Genomic DNA, 16,896 nt, shown 5'->3' on the forward strand with positions numbered 1-16,896 from the left:
AAATGCACATTCTTTTCCAGGCTTGGTTACAAGTATCATCTGTCATTTCTCCATCATTAGGCTTAGAATTCCCTTGGAAATAAAACTATTTCCTCCCCAGGGAGAGACTTTGTAGGCAAAAATATAATTTAAAACCTTTTGACAGGCCAGCCGCAGTGGCTCGTATCTGTAATCCCTGCACTTTGGAAGGAGACAAGGCGGGAGGATTGCTTGAATCCAGACTTTGAGACCAATCTGGCAAGATGGTGAAACCCCATCTCTATAAAAAAATATTTTTCTTTAATTTTAAAAATGTTTTGATAATTTTAAAGCTATAGAAGAGAAATCATATGTCTAGACAGAGTTCCATATACAAAAGAGAAAAACAAGAAATAGTTTTTGTATACAAGACTGAATGTGAGGGGCACTTGACCACCAATCAAACAGTGGTAAAAAGATTAGCAGAAAAGATGGGAGAAGAGGCTTCAAAAATCAGAGCACAGGGCCACTATTTTTCTATGTTTGCACCTTAAATCTCAATTGTTTTTAAAACACCAAATATTCAAAGAGAAGAAAATCTCTTCAAATGGCTGTCCTAGAAACACTCTACTTCCTTCCCATTTACTCCTACAGCATTTACCTTAACGTTACTGATTTACACTGGCTAAAATATAGAATGAAAAGAATTGTACTTGCTGAGAACTGTTTGAAAACCAAATTAAAAAGGAATAATCCAAGTAAAAAGTTGTCTGTTGTTTTAATAACTATTCTTAATTCTATCAAGAACACTCTTTTTATTGACTCCATTGTTCATCCTGTCCCTTTCTTAAAACTCGTTCTCAAATCCCCACTTATCTAAACTCAGGTATCCTCTACTTTTCATCTTATGTAAAAAAAAATACAGATAGCCAGGGCTCTGTGACTTTAAAACCAAATAAAAAGTGAATTTGTTCTGATGGCATAAGAAATTGATTCAATTCAGTAAGTCAGCCAAAAAATATAAGTATTAATATTTCAATTAATAATTTTGTGACAACATATGCAACACTGTAAAATGTTACTATACTTATATGCTGAAACTATAATATATCCTAGTTAATTCCAAACTATTAAGATATACAGTTGTCCCTCAGTACCCTCCACGGACACCAAAATCCACAGATGTTCAAGTTTCTTACATAAAATGGCATAGTATTTACACATAACCTACACACATCCTCCCAAATACTTTAAATCATCTCTAGATTACTTATAACACCTAATACAATGTAAATGCTATGTAGACAGTCAATTTTGGGGGTATTTTTTGGCAAATATTTTGATCTGTAGTTGGCTGAATCAAGAATACTAAAACTGCAGCTACAAAGGGTAAACTATGCATCAGATATTAAATTTTTTTCTTTCCCTTCACTGCAAAAGTAACGCAGAAAACAGACAACTGAGATAAACAACCAAAGCAAAGATAGCTTTCTTTAAAAGAGTAATTTAAATAATAAAAAGACATGCTGAAACATTTTCCTTGAGATTACAATAAAAATTGTAATATTTAAAGCCAGCATAACTTGAATAGTAACAAAAGTTTACAGAAACAAAAATTTTGAATAACAAAATTTGTACAACAAAAAATACTTTCCATTTTTTATAAGCCATTACCAAAAATATCTAAGAGATTAAATTACTGTATTATACATCAATATTGATAATACTTGAGTTGTAAAAAGCAATACATCTTTATAGGAGCAAAACATGGTCATTTTCTTAATTAACAGCATCATTTGAACTATGTTTTTGGAGAGAATGTTTCCCATGGTTTTTTTTGTCTTTGCCAGTATTTTTTAAATCCCCAGTTTTGGGGTCAAGAAAACCAAGTTAAGCTGAAAAACAAATAGTTTTCTAGCAATTTTCCTCTAAAAGGTTTAAAAGAACAAGTACAGAATTCTTTCCCTATCTACTAACTACAATGAATGCTTGCTTACTTACTTATGGTTACTGTTTATTGTCTGAACCATGCTTGCTAAAATATAAACGCCATAATTTTTGTTCATTGTGTTCACTGATGTATCCCAGGCAGTCAGAATGGTATTTGGCACTTAGTTGGCACTAATAAATACAGCTTAAACTGCATTTATGCCCTACTTAAGACAGCAAATGGTAATGCAGAAAGTGAGAGAATGCTATTATAAGGAAATGGTTCAAAAATAAAGTCATTAATAAACTTTCATATTTATTATTGTCAACATATATCTTATAAAGACATTCCTTGATTGATTAAGTTTAATTGGCCTAAAAGACCAAGAGAGTCTTTTTTTTTTTTGAGTCTCGCTCTGTTGCCCAGGCTGGAATGCAGTGGCACAATCTCAGCTTACTACAACCTCCACCTCCAGGGTTCAAGAGATTCTCTTGTCTCAGCCTCCTGAGTAGCTGAGATCACAGGTGTCTGCCATGGTGCCAGGCTCATTTTTTATATTTTTAGTAGAGATGGGATTTCACCATGTTGGCCAGGCTGGTCTCGAACTCCTGACCTCAAGTGATCCGCCTGCCTCAGCCTCCCAAAGTGTAGGGATTACAGATGTGAGCCACCAAAGAGAGTCTTATGGTTTACCTTTTAACCATGAAAAAAAATGTATCTTATTTTCTTCGTTTAGAAGATTCACTTTGCAAAGACAATGATATGACTGAAGAAAAGTAGGTACAGCCTTTGATATGAAAGCCACTCAACTTATTTGTGAAAGTATTAGTAAAAATAGTTCAAATTAGTAAAAATATTTAAAAATTACATATATCAGCTAATTTCTGACTAAAATTTATATAGCAGTGTTTGTTGAGATCTCAGAGTGGGCTTTCTTTTCAAGAATTTATAAATTTATTACTACTTAAGACTCACATAGTACCCTTCTTCTGCAAAATACTAAATATACTAAATGTACTGAAATGTGCCAGGATTCTTTCTGCAAATTTATTTAATTCGTGATATCATTTTTTTTTTTTTTTAAGAGACAAAATTGGCTGGGCACAGTGGCTCACGCCTGTAATCCCAGCACTTTGGGAGGCTGAGGCGGGTGGATCACAAGGACAGGAGTTCAAGACCAGCCTGGCCAAGATGGTGAAACCCTGTCTCTACTAAAAATACAAAAATGAGCCATGCATGGTGGCGGGTGCCTATAATCCCAGCTACTCAGGAGGCTGAGGCAGAGAATTGCTTAAACCCGGAGGTTGCAGTGAGCTGAGATCACAACACCACACTCCAGCCTCAAAAAAAAAAAAAAGAGAGAGAGAGACAAAATCTCGGCATGTTGCCTAGGCTAGATTGATTATCACCTTTTTAAGGTACTAAGGTATTTAAATGATTCATTTCTTTTGGTATTTACAGAGATTCTTTGGGTAGTATTTGTTTAATGTCTCTGGAACAATAAATATATTTGATTTTTCAAAGTACTTTTTCTGAATCTGGAAGCTTGAGTGTAATATCAGTAAGATAAGGAGACTTAATAGAGTTGCCATGAGCCTTAAATAAGGTTAACATATATAAACCACTTATCATAATGCTTGGCACAGAAGAAGTGCTCCAAAAAAAGTAATTTTATTTTAATGCTGACAAGACATAGAAATTAAAAGTATGGGTGCTAGTATCAGCAGTGTCTAGACTGGAGTCTCAGTTCTGCTACATCATAGCTAGGTAACCTCACTGAACATCAATCTGTAAACTGGAGATAATAAATACCACCTCTCCCAGAGAATACTGGAAAAGGCTTAAATAAAATAATCATCAGTGGTGAGGCACCTCAGCATACCATGCAGCAAATTATTATGTGGTATATACTGATGTTGTTACATTATTTTATAGACCCATTTACAATTCTTTATATCATTAATATGCCACATGCCTTTGTAGGCAGCTTCTAAAATGGCTGCCAACTATCTCTGTGTCCACTGTTCATGCCCTTGTATCATCTCCTCCTCTTGAGTGTTGGCTGGACCTAGTGACTTGTTTCTTAAATAGGATACAACAAAAGTGACAGAATTTCACTTCCAAGATAAGGTTACAAAGACTGGAGCTTCTGTGTCTTGCTCACATTGTCCCTGCTTGCTTATTCTGATGATACAAGCTACCATACTGTGAGCCATCATGCTGAGAGGCCCATGTGGAAAGGAGCTGAGGGCAGCCGTCAGACAACAGCCAACGAAGATTTAAAGTGCTCAGTCCTAAGACGACAAGCACCCCACAAGGTTGTTGAATCCTGCCAATGACCATGTGAACGTGAGCAAGCTTAGAAATGCACCATCACCAGTCAAATCTCAAGACAGCTGTAGCTTTGGTCTACATCTTGAATGCAGGCTTTTTAAAAGACCCTCACCTAGGAGGTGGAGCTTAGCCAGAGGATCCAGCTAAACCATCCCTAAATTCTGACCAACAGATAATAAACTGTTGCTTTAAACCATTTAGTCTAAAGGTAATTTGTTATGTAGCAATAAATAATTAATACATCTGTCTACCTCCTCTAGTAGGTTAAAAGCCTGATCTTCACTTCATGTGTTATTTTCCGTCTCTAGCAAGTTATAGAAAGCCTTAGGCACAGAATAGGCATTCAAGTTCCAGGACAGAACTGAATCTTAATCACATTTCCTTATGTATTCTGCTAATACTTCTTATACATACCATAAAACAAAACTCAATTTACAGCAAATAAGAGATTTAACAGATACAATTACAATTATTGGTTTTATGCTAATACCAGAGGTAAAAAAGCATATTTATTAATAGCTGCCAGAGTTCCATCTCCAACCATGAAACAATAACTACCAGATCAGCCTCACATATAAACTAGAAAACTTTAAAAAACATATTTAGAAAAACTGTTTTCAGATATTGGGCAAAGGTCAAAGAAGACTGGAATGTCTGAGAGAAAGTTAACAATAAAAGTAAGCCCTATGATCACTTCAGCCGTCTGCCTAGAAGCATTTGCTGAACACCAGCACAGAAAGGAAGAACCCAAACAAAACATAGCCATCTTCCTCAGGTGAGAAGACAAAGACCAAAGTTCAGGGAATTTAAGGTAGGTGGAATTTGCAGGTCATTATACTAAAGAGGACGTAGACACTCAGAACGAAAGCTCCAAAATTTGCATAGGAGATCCTTTGAGTCTTTGGCAGGAAACTAAGTTATAGTAAGAACTCATGAAGCTTGCAAAGGACAATGATAAGAAAGAGAAAAATTAAATACTGGGTAGCTAAAAGCTGAACACATCTCAAAGATTAGGCAAAGTTGAGAGACCTATGAGTTCCAACCAGGTACAATAAAAATACCGCAGAGAAAACCTGCAGCATTCGGTAAAAATCCAAGAAATACAACAGCTTAGAAATTAAAATTAAGCAAGAAGGGATCAGAAAATGTTTTCTGTAAAGGGCAAGATAAATATCTTAGGCTATGTGAGGCATATATAGTCTCTGTCACATATACTTCTTAATTTTTATTTTTGTTTCTTTATAACCCTTTAAAAATGAAAAATCCATTCTTAGCTCATGGGCTATATAAAAATGGGCTGTGGACCAGATTTGGCTCATAAACCAAAGTCTACTGACTCCAGTTATAGAATAAAAGCTACGCCAACAAGAGCCCTAACAAAGCTTAAAAACAAGCTACAAAGGGATCAGTGTAATCCAAAAGTACATTATCTGCCTGTCAAAATAAAACTCAGCAATTTTCAAAGAAAGATAAGAAAATACAGACAATCAAAACTAGAAGATGCATATTATAAAAAGTTACAAAGAATATGAACAGAGGTCATGCTGTGATACAGGCATCCAAAGACCTGCTAAAAGCTAAGGATGGAGCTGGAACACAGAGGAAACACTCAAGCACCAAGGCTCCAAACCAAGAATGAAGAAGGAGCTAGCAGTCCACTACTGCAGGAATTTCAAGTTTCTGATTCAGTGAATTTAACTATTACAATAACAAAAAAACAAATCCAACTCAAATCACTGTTGGACTGACTCAATCTCTGCCCCATCCCAATCCACATATACAACAACATCATCAAAGAAGAAGGGTACCCATTTCTGGGCATAAATACTATTCACCTCAATCTTTGTTGCCTTTTACCTAAAATGTCTGGCATGCAACAAAAAAACCATGAGATATATATAGAGAGATATATAGATATATACATATAAATATATATATATAAAATATATATATAGTTAAAAAGAAAACCCAAACCATAGTCAAAAGACAAAGCAAACACCAGAACCAGACTTATAAATGAATTGGATATTTGAACTATCAGACAGAAAACTTAGAATAATCGTAATTGATGTATTAAAGGATCTCATGGTAAATATGAACAAAATACAAAAACAGATAAGGGATTTGGCAAAGAAGGAATGCTAAATGGACATAAAAACGAAATATCAGAACATCTTCAACAGAATTATCAGAAGATTAGACAAAGCTAAAAACTCAGTGAGCTTGAAGAGAGGTAAATAGATATTATTCAAAATGAAATGCAAAGAGAAGAAACAGATTGAAATTTAAAAAAAAACAGAATAGGAATTTTAAAGCTGTAGTATAATATCCAACGATCTAGTGCAGGTGTAATTGGAGTTTAATAATGTGAAGAAAACAAGAACAGAGAAGAAAATACATTTAAAGAGTTGTTAGCTGGGAATTTTCCAAAGTAAAAAAATGATAAAACACCACAGGTCAAAGAAATGCAGAGAATTGCTAGTAGGGCAAACTTAAAATGTAGACAAAAAGCTGCTAAAAAACAAACTGAAAGAGAAAAATCTTTCAGGTAACTAGAAAAAAAGAAATATTACATACAGAGAAAAAAAAAGAGAACACACTACATGTAATAAAGAAGGCCAGTCAAAAAACAATGGAGCATCATCTTTAAAATACCAAGAGGGGAAAAACGGCAACTGAGCATTCTAGATAACACCTTTCACTGGATAAAATGAAGGCAAAACAAAGGCAAATAAAGGCAAAATCAAAACTCTTCCAGAAAAAAAAAGTTAAAAAATATTCTGTGCCAGCAAAATTGTACTATAAAAAATGATAAATGAAATTTTTCAAGGAGGAGTACGATACCAGATAAAAATGCAGATCTGCACACACAAAAATAGCACCAGAAATGGTGAAATCTAAAAAATCAGACATATTTTCCCTTAATTTAACCACATTAAAAGATAAAAAGCTGTCAAACTCAAAAATGGCAATAATGTATCACTGGGTTTATAATATATGTAGATGTAAAACATATGACAAAATATAACAAAGATGAGACGGAGGAAATGGAAGTGCACAAAAGTCAAGTTGTCTCACTACACATGAACTGCTATATTATTTGAAAGTAGACTAATAATTTTATATATACATATATATATAAAGACCCAGAGCTACATGTCTGCTTTAATAGCTACATGCAACTATTTAAATTAGAATTAAAATTAAAAATTTATTTCTCCAGCCTGAGCAACATAGTGAGACCCTGTCTCTATAAATAAATTAAAAATTGGTGGTGCACGCCTATAGTCCCAGCTCCATGGGAGGCTGAGGTGGGAGGATCACTTGAGCCCCGGAGGTTGAGGCTGCAGTGAGCCGTGATCACACCATTCTACTCTAACATGGGTGACGGAGCAAGACCCTGTCTGGGGGAAAAAAAAATGTATTTCCTCAGGCACAGTAGGCCACATTTTGATTGCTCAATAGCCACCTGTGTCTAGTGGTTACCATTATGAATGGTGTAGATACAGAGCATTTCCAACATCAGATGGCATTCCCCCAGAGCGACAAGTAGTTTTTATTAAATAAAATAGGTATAGCAAAGAAAAAGCCAGTGGTAAAGATAAAATGGAATTTAAAAATGAAAGTATAATTCACTAGAGAAAACAGAGAAGAGAAAGTTCTTGAGAAGACCAGAAAAAGTTTCACAGCTGCAGTAGAGAAGGGAACACACTAGAAGTATTAATAAAAGAAATGACAATGAGCTGCAGTCTCCATTCTTCAGGATGATCACTTCAGAAGCATCCTCTACTATGCCACCAGTAAGTAACTGACCTCCTAAACAATATAATTCATTTAGTGCAGTCATTCATGTTATGTAAGTTTTATTTATTTTTTAAATATGCAGCATGGTTCTTATCAACATTTATGATAGAAAGCAACTGGAAGAAATCTACCACGCATTTTACCTAAATCTATACAACACTATGATCCATTCACTCATATGCTCAAAAACTACTCATTCAGTTTTCTATTACATAAAATACATTACATATCCCAGGCATTGAGGATGTAGCAGTGAACAAGACAGACACAAATCCCTGCCTTCAATAGGTAATACTACAGTGGGTTCTAATTGCAAAGTGAAGTAATGCCACTAAAACAAACAACCAAAAAAGAAAAAATGCCTCTTCTTACAGCAACTAACATTCTGGGTGACTCAACAGAAACTGAATATAAACTATTCCACAAATAATTGCATTTTTTGCTATCATTTTATTTTTAAGCATAAAATTGAACAGTGCAGGCCGGGAGCGGTGGCTCACGCTTGTAATCCCAGCACTTTGGGAGGCCGAGGCGGGCGGATCACGAGGTCAGGAGATCGAGACCACGATGAAACCCCGTCTCTACTAAAAATACAAAAAATTAGCCGGGCGTGGTGGCAGGTGCCTGTAGTCCCAGCTACTCGGAGAGGCTGAGGCAGGAGAATGGCATGAACCCGGGAGGCGGAGCTTGCAGTGAGCCGAGATTGCGCCACTGCATTCCAGCCTGGGTGACAGAACGAGACTCCGTCTCAAAAAAAAAAAAAAAAAAAACAAATTGAACACTGCCACCTGCATACCACAGTTATAATACTATAATTTGAAAATCAAAATATATGTACAGTGTCAGAATAAAACATGGTAAATTTATTGTTGCAATCTTCAAAATCCTTATGTATTACACAATGTTTAAAATTATATATATGAACAGATGATCATTATGTCAAGATTTTACCGCAGGGCTGAAACTAAGCTACTTTCAAAGTTTTATCACAAACATTTAGCATCTTTGTAAGATCCAACCATACTAAAAAAAATTTTCAGAAGTAGAACCAAGTCTCTATTAAATTTACAATGATTACGATAACTGCGTTGTTATTGTTGTGACCATCATCATAACTCCCCAAATATATAAGCAGGCTAGGATGTGTTGTCTTTTTCTTTTTTAAAATTCAACATTCTTTTAAACATTTTTACATACAAAAAGCTATACATAATATATACAACTTGATGAGTTTGCAAAGTAGACACCTGTGAACTCATCACCAATCTATGCCATAAACCTATTCATCATCTGCAAGAGTTTTCTCCCACTCTCTTATTTACTATTAGTAATTTGTGTGTTTGTAGTAAGAATACTTTACATAAGATCTATCCTCTTAGGAAATTTTTAACCATACAATACAGTATTGTTAACTATAGGCACCATGTTGTACAAAAGATTTCTGAGACTTATCTTTATAACCAAAACTCTGTACCCTTTGACTAATACTTCCTCATTTCCCCCTCCTACATTTCCTAAAGATAGATACAGCTCAATTATTCCATTAGACATAACAAAAAATGCAGTACCATTTATAATATGATCAAACTGACACTTCTTAAGTCTAACAAGAAAATGAACAATGGCCCCATTTGGCATATGACTGTGAGAAAAGGATGTTTCCAAGAATCACATTCAAGTAGCTTGACTTTGATGCTGAGGCCAGAAGATGAGTATGCGACCATCTGCTGAAGAACCAAACAACTAAAAGCCTGGCCTGTTGTGCTATGAGCCATGTCAAAGGAGGGTTGCCTTTTAAACTCAAAAATAATTCAGCACTTATTTAAATAATAAAAATATGTGTACCCTATGCAAAGGGTAATATGGCATTATATATCAAATATTTACATACACATGCCCTTTGACAAGAAATTCCACACGCAAAAATTTATGCTAAGATGCATTTTAATATGTAAACAAAATGCATTCACATATTCATTACATCATTGTCTGCAACAACACTAAACTGGAAAAACAACATAATTGCCCATCAACAGAAGTACAGCTGAATAAAGTATTAAGTACTTTGCCAAAAATATGTATTTTATACTATGATGCCAACAAGAAGGAAAGTGTAACCCATAACCAGGAAGAAAATTAGTCCATTTAAACAGATCCAGAAAACAGAAATGACGATGATGACAGCAGACAAGAGTGCTGAAACAAGTATCAAAATATGTGCTAGGATTTAAAAGAAAAAATGAAAATGTTGAAAAAAGAAAACTATGACAAAAATATATAACTTACAGAACAAAAAATACCATATAGATGGTCCTCAAATTAACAATGGCTCAACTTAAAAATTTTTCAACTTTATGATGGTACAAAAGCAATATATATTCAGTAGAAACCACTCTGAGTAACCCTACAACCATTTTGTTCTTCACTTTCAGTAAAGTATTCAATAAATTATGAAATATCCAACACTTCATTACAAAATAGTTTTGTGTTAAATGATTTTGTCCAACTGTAGGCTAATATAAGTGTTCTGGGCACATTTAAGGTAGGCTAAGCTATGATGTTCAGATTAGGTGTATTAAACATACTGCGACTCATGATACTTTCAACTTATGATGGGTTCATCAGAACACACAGTGATCTTATTAAAAAGAGCCTGGTATCTCCTCCCTTCTCTCTCTTGCACCCTTTCTCGCCATGTGATACGCTGGCTCCCCCTTTGCCTTCTACCACGAGAGGAAGTTTCCTGAAGCTGTCACCCAGAAGCAGATGCTGGCACTATGCTTCTCCTACCGACTGCAAAGCTGGGAACCAAGTAAACGTTTGTTTTGTTTGTTTTGTTTTGTTTTGTTTTGTTTTGTTTTGTTTTGTTTTGTTTGTTTTGTTTTGTTTTGTTTTGTTTTGTTTTGTTTTGACAGAGTCTCGCTCTGTCACCCAGGCTAGAGTGCAGTGGCGAGATCTCAGCTCACTGCAACCTCTGCCTCCCGGGTTCAGGCGATTCTCCTGCCTCAGCCTCCCAAGTAGCTGGGACTATAGGCACGCACCACCATGCCCAGCTGATTTTTTGTGTTTTTAGTAGAGACAGGTTTTCACTGTGTAAACCTCTTTTCTTTATAAAGTACCCAGTCTCAGGAATTCCTTTAGAGCAATGCAAAACAGACTAATACAGGTAGCCACTGTTGACAGGACTTATTGTCAGATACTACAGTGTTTTACAGCTTCACCACAGCTGCATCACCTTACAGTAACTATTATTATGAACAAAAAACTGTTCAAATGATAAAAGGCAAATGAAAGTCATCCATCATCATTAGTTAAGCAAAAAGCCATTTACAATAACCATTTTGGGGCCAGTTGGAAATCTGTAAGCACTTCCCTATTTTTGAGTTTGGCTTCGGAAAAGGACTTCTCAGAACAAAATTTATCATCAAATTTGAAGTAATGTACATTGAAAATATGTTTAACCATGGGTATATATAGAATTTCCAATCTATTTTTAAATACAAATAAAACCATAATTTAGAGGTAAAACAGCCACAAGATTGGGGGTAAACAATACATACATGGTAACAAAGAAGTGCAGGGGGCTTCTAATCAGAAAAAAATACAATCTAGTAAGACAATGGGACAACATCTTTTTTAAATGCTGAAAAAAAAAGAAATGACAAAACTATAGTTTGTTATTCAGTAAAAATATATTCATATATAAAAGTAGGTTTCTGTGAATGTGAACTTTCAGCTAACTTGGGTCAAATAGCTAGGAGTAGGATTGCTGGGTCACACGAAAAATGTATGTTTACAAGAAAATGCCAAACTATTCCAAAGTGGCTGCACCATTCTGAGTTGTCAGAAGCAATGAATAAGAACTCCTGTTGTTCCACAATCTCCCTAGCATTTGGTATTGTCCGTTTGTTTAAAGGCAATTCTGGTAGCTGTGTAGTGGTATCAAAGTGTGGTTTCAATGTGTATTTTTCTAGTAACAAATGACACTGAACATCTGGCCATCTTTTCATGTGCTTATCTTGTATCCGTATATCTTCTCTGGTAAAGTGTCTTTTGAGATCTTTCGCCCATTTTTTAGATTGCTTGTTTTCTTACTGCTGAGACTTGAGTTCTTTATATATCCTGAACATAAGTCTTTTGTCAAATATATGATTTTCAAATATTTTCTCCCAGTCTGTGGCTTATCTTTTTATTCTCTCAAAAGTGTCTTGCACACAGCAAAATTTTTAAATTTTTTAAATATAATACAATATGCTGACTTCTTTTCTTTTATAAACTGTTGCTTTGGTACTATGTCTATAAATTCAATGCCAAACCCAAAGTCCCAAATATTTTCTCCTATAGGTTCTTTAAGAAGTTTTAGTTTGAGGTTTCAAAGTTAATCCACCCAAGAAAAACGAAAGCATATTTTTCCACAAAAAATTAATCTCAAATGTTTGCAGCAGCTTTATTCATAATGACAAAAAACTGCAAAAAAAAATCAAGATGGCTTTCAACAGGTGAACAGATTAACAAACATGATACATAGAAAACAAAGGAATACTAGTTAGTAATAAAAAGAAATAAGCCATTGATTTACTCAACAAAATGAATCTTAAATGTATGTTGCTAAGTGAAGGAAGACAAAACCAAAGACTACATATTGTGTGCTTCATTTACATGACATTATAGAAAGGGAAAAACTATAGGTTGAAAAATAGTTCAGTAGTTCCCAAGAGTTGAAAGTAGAAGGAGGGGATGATTATAAAGTCCCTTCAAGAGTAACTTTTATACTGATGAAACTATTCTAAATGATACTAAAAAAGGACACATCAATTCTGTAGTACTCATCCTCTAAAACCATGAATCCAGTCTAATAATAAAAGAAAGTATCAGACAAATGTGATGAAACTATTCTAAATGATGATGAAACTATTCTAAATGATATTTAAAAAGGACATATCAATTCTGTGGTACTCATCCTCCAAAACCACGAATCCAGTCTAATAATAAAAGCAAATATCAGACAAATCCTCATTTGGAGACATTCAACAAAATACCCAACCAGTACTCTTCAAAAGTATTGAACTATTAAAGTCATAAAAACAAACAACTGAGAAATTGCCATAGATTAGAGAAGTCTAAGGAGACATAATGACTGAATGTACTGTGGTATCCTGAATTGAATCTTGGAACAGGGCAGGGACACCATGGAAAAACTGCTGAAATCCAAACGTAGTCTGTAGTTTAGAGTATTTCACTACTGTTAATTTATTAGTTTAGACGAATGTACCATGGCTACATAAGATGTTAACATTAGGGGAACATGGGCAAAGAGTATACAGTGACTGTACTCTCTTTGCTAATTTTCTATAATTCTAAAATTATTCTGAAACAGAAAGCTTTTAAAAGATAAATGCAAAATAAGTATATTTTTGGAAAACAAAAAATGGAAAGAACTTGCTGCCAGCTGATACATACTACAAGATATATTTAAAAGGATACTTTTCAGGCTGAAAGAAATGATTGTAGATAGAAACTTGAATGTAAATGATGGATTTAAACAGACATATTAAATATACAGGTAAATATAAATAAAATTTTTTCTCATTTCTAATTTCTCTTTTTTCCACCCTGCCCCTCCTCATTTCTAATTTCTTTCAAAATAAATTTGACTCAAAGCTAAAATAATAACAAAGGATTATGGGGTTTACAACACACACAATAGTAAAATATATGACAATACTTACACAAAACATAAAAAGCAGAAAAAAGGAAGGACACTGTTTTAAAGTCCCTATATTATACCTCAAGAGGTATAAAAGTATTTGAAAGTTTGGTGAAATACGTAAAAGGTTCACAGTGTAAGCTCTATGAATGCAGTATAAAACAGATAAACAACAAAGAAAAATCAATGAAACAAAAAAATGGGTTCCCTGAAGTGATCAATAAAATTAAAAATCTTCCAGTTGGACTAATCAAGGGCATAAGGACACAAGCTGGAAAAAAAAAAAAAACATAAGTTGCTAATATTAGGAATGAAAGAGGCACTATCTGTAGTATTACTACAGATACTACAAAAGAGTAATAAGGAAATATTACAAATAATTTTCGGTCAATAAATATGAAGTCATACCTGAAATGGACAGATTTCCTAAAAGAAACAAACTACTGAAGCTCAATAAAGAATAGATTATTTGAATAGCCTAATGACTTAAAAACTTAAAGCTTAAGGAAGTTGAATGCGTATCTGTAAATCTTCCCATGAAGAAAACTCTAGGCCCATATTGCTTTATGTGTGAATTCTACCATTTATATAACATGGTAGATATAACAACAATTCTACACAAAGAGTTCTAGAAAATGGAAAAAGAAAAATAAACAGCTTGTCAATTTCTTGCAAATATATACTTACCATATACCTCAACAATTCTATTCAGGTATTTACAAAGGAACTTAAGATGTATGTCCATACAAAGACTTGTACATGAGTATTCAGTCACTGTATTTATTTACAACAGCCAAACATTTGAAACAATCCAGGCGTCTTCAAGCAGGTGAACAGATAAACAAATTATGAAAACTGTTTATCAGTTAAAAAAAAAAAAACTACCAGTATACACAATATGGTTAAATCTCAAAAACATGCCTGACAAAAAATGCCAGGGACAAAAAAATACATAGTGTACGACTATTTTCGGTCAATAAATATGAAGTCATACCTGAAATGGACAGATTCCCTAAAAGAAACAAACTACTGCAGCTCAATAAAGAATAGCTTACTTGAATAGCCTAATGACTTAAAAACTTAAATTCATAACATTATGAAGTTCTACAACAAAGAAACTAACAGATAGTGATGGAAATCAGACTAGTACTTGCCAGCAAGTACGAAGATGACTGATTAAGAAAGGAAATGACAGTTACATGAGGATATAGATTTAAGAAATATAATCTAACTGTATACTTAATATGGGTTCACTGATGTAAATTATGTTCTAATAAGGTTGACAAAAATTTTAAGAGAAAGTTTTAATTACCCCTATTTTGTGACTATAATTGAAAATGTCAGTAATTGAAAGTTGTTATTTCACTAAATGCCTAAATTATGTCCTTGCATTTAAGTTTCAATGAGACAGATTTTTTCAGCAAATCATCTAGTACATTCTTACTTTTAATGAAAAAAATTTCAACAGTATTTATTATATAGATGTAATCAACTTTCCAAATGTTAATGTGAAAACTATGTTTTTCACAAATTTCAGGCAGTAAGAATCAACTTAAATAACTAGTAATATAATTAACAAACCAGAGAAATTGTACTGAACCTTCTTAGTAACCTAACCTTTTCTCAGAATAAAAGGAATCATTATAAATTACTCAAATAGTGATTTCCTAAATTACAATATACACTGCAGTTATAAGAGTTATCAATTTACTTTTTTAACAACTGAAAAGAGTAAAAACCAAAATCATTATTACAAAGTGTTTCTTGAAGTAATTCAATATAATAGAATAAACCGAAAAATTTAACACAAAAGTGAAGTCATTTATTTAGCAAATTTAACGAATGACTGTTACAAGGTAACAGATTGAGCATGACATATTTTAAACTCATTTTCTTCACTAACAAACTACTAGAAAACAAAAATTTTTCAAGTTGATAAAGAGAATTATAAATAAAACTTTTAAAGAAAAGCTAATTATCAATTATAATGTACAAACATTTTAAGAGCCATATATAGTACATATATAATCCAATCCAATTCAGGATTAATATGTGCCCAAGACTCTATTTTTTAAATATCTTCTCCTTTGATCGCAATTCATTTTTCAATTAAATATTGTTACAGAATTTACTGAAGTCTTTCTTATTGCTTTGCTCCCTATATGGGAAAAGGGTAATTTATAAATGATGTGTTTATTAACATAAGAAAGAAGTAGAAAGGAACAAGTAAAAATAGTATTATAAATTAAAATGGTCCTTTAATGCTAGCTGAAATAAATTTTTACTCTATGTAAAAGCATTTGGTAAAACCAACTAAACTGAAATGAAGAAAACAAAAGAAAAAGGGGGGTAAGGGAGGGGAAGAAAGAGGAGAGGATGAAAAGAGAGAAGAAGAGGGTAAGACGGGGAGGAAAAGAGGGCAGGGCAGGAGAGAGAAAAGAAAATTTTCATATAACTCCTACCAAGATTATAAAATTTGATTTTCATTCATTACTTATACTCATCTATCATAGTTCATATTTCTTATCAGTAGTGTCATAGTATACACATATGAATTTAAAATGCCAGCATCATAAATACATGAATACAAAATATTAATTCACTGAAATCAGCCAATATCTTAGAAATTAATCTTCCTAGTTATAAAGTACAAACACATAATCACATTTATAAGGTTCTTATCAAGAATATCTCACTCACCTTAACAATTACACACAATAACACACCAGGCTGTGTTTACTGATACAATTAACTACTCCAATGGGTCTAGAAATCTGGACTTGCCATCTGTACCTTCAGCCCTAAATAAATTAATACTGCTGAAAAATGGTAATACTAATAAATTCAAATGAAATGTATATATATCACCATTTTCTCTGTGTGTGTGTATGTACATAAATAATATATACTTGATTGGCACCATGATGTGTTAATATTAGAAAGAGCAACCATTTCAAATCAATCACATATGGACAGTTTACCCTGCTATAAAGTAGGAGTCATAATCGTAGAAACTCATATAATTGTGAATATTATGATAATATGCATAAAAGTGATTTGTACACAGCAAAACAATTTATAAATATTAGTTATTATCTTTCCCTTGCTTAGAAACCAAGTAGATCAGCCTTCTGCCAGTTTCTGGAATATGACAAGTTCTTAC

The 16,896-nt window shown here is 33.4% G+C and overlaps 1 protein-coding gene across 10 annotated transcripts in view; it reads right to left on the bottom strand.

Annotated features, from left to right (window-relative positions):
* FUT8 (fucosyltransferase 8) overlaps nucleotides 1–16,896 on the bottom strand; it is a 369,304-nt gene that overhangs the window by 214,834 nt on the left and 137,574 nt on the right. The window lies entirely within an intron of this gene.

The sequence above is a fragment of the Hylobates moloch genome, unplaced genomic scaffold (assembly GCF_009828535.3).
Source record: "Hylobates moloch isolate HMO894 unplaced genomic scaffold, HMol_V3 SCAFFOLD_16, whole genome shotgun sequence".
Classification (NCBI taxonomy): Eukaryota; Metazoa; Chordata; class Mammalia; order Primates; family Hylobatidae; genus Hylobates; species Hylobates moloch.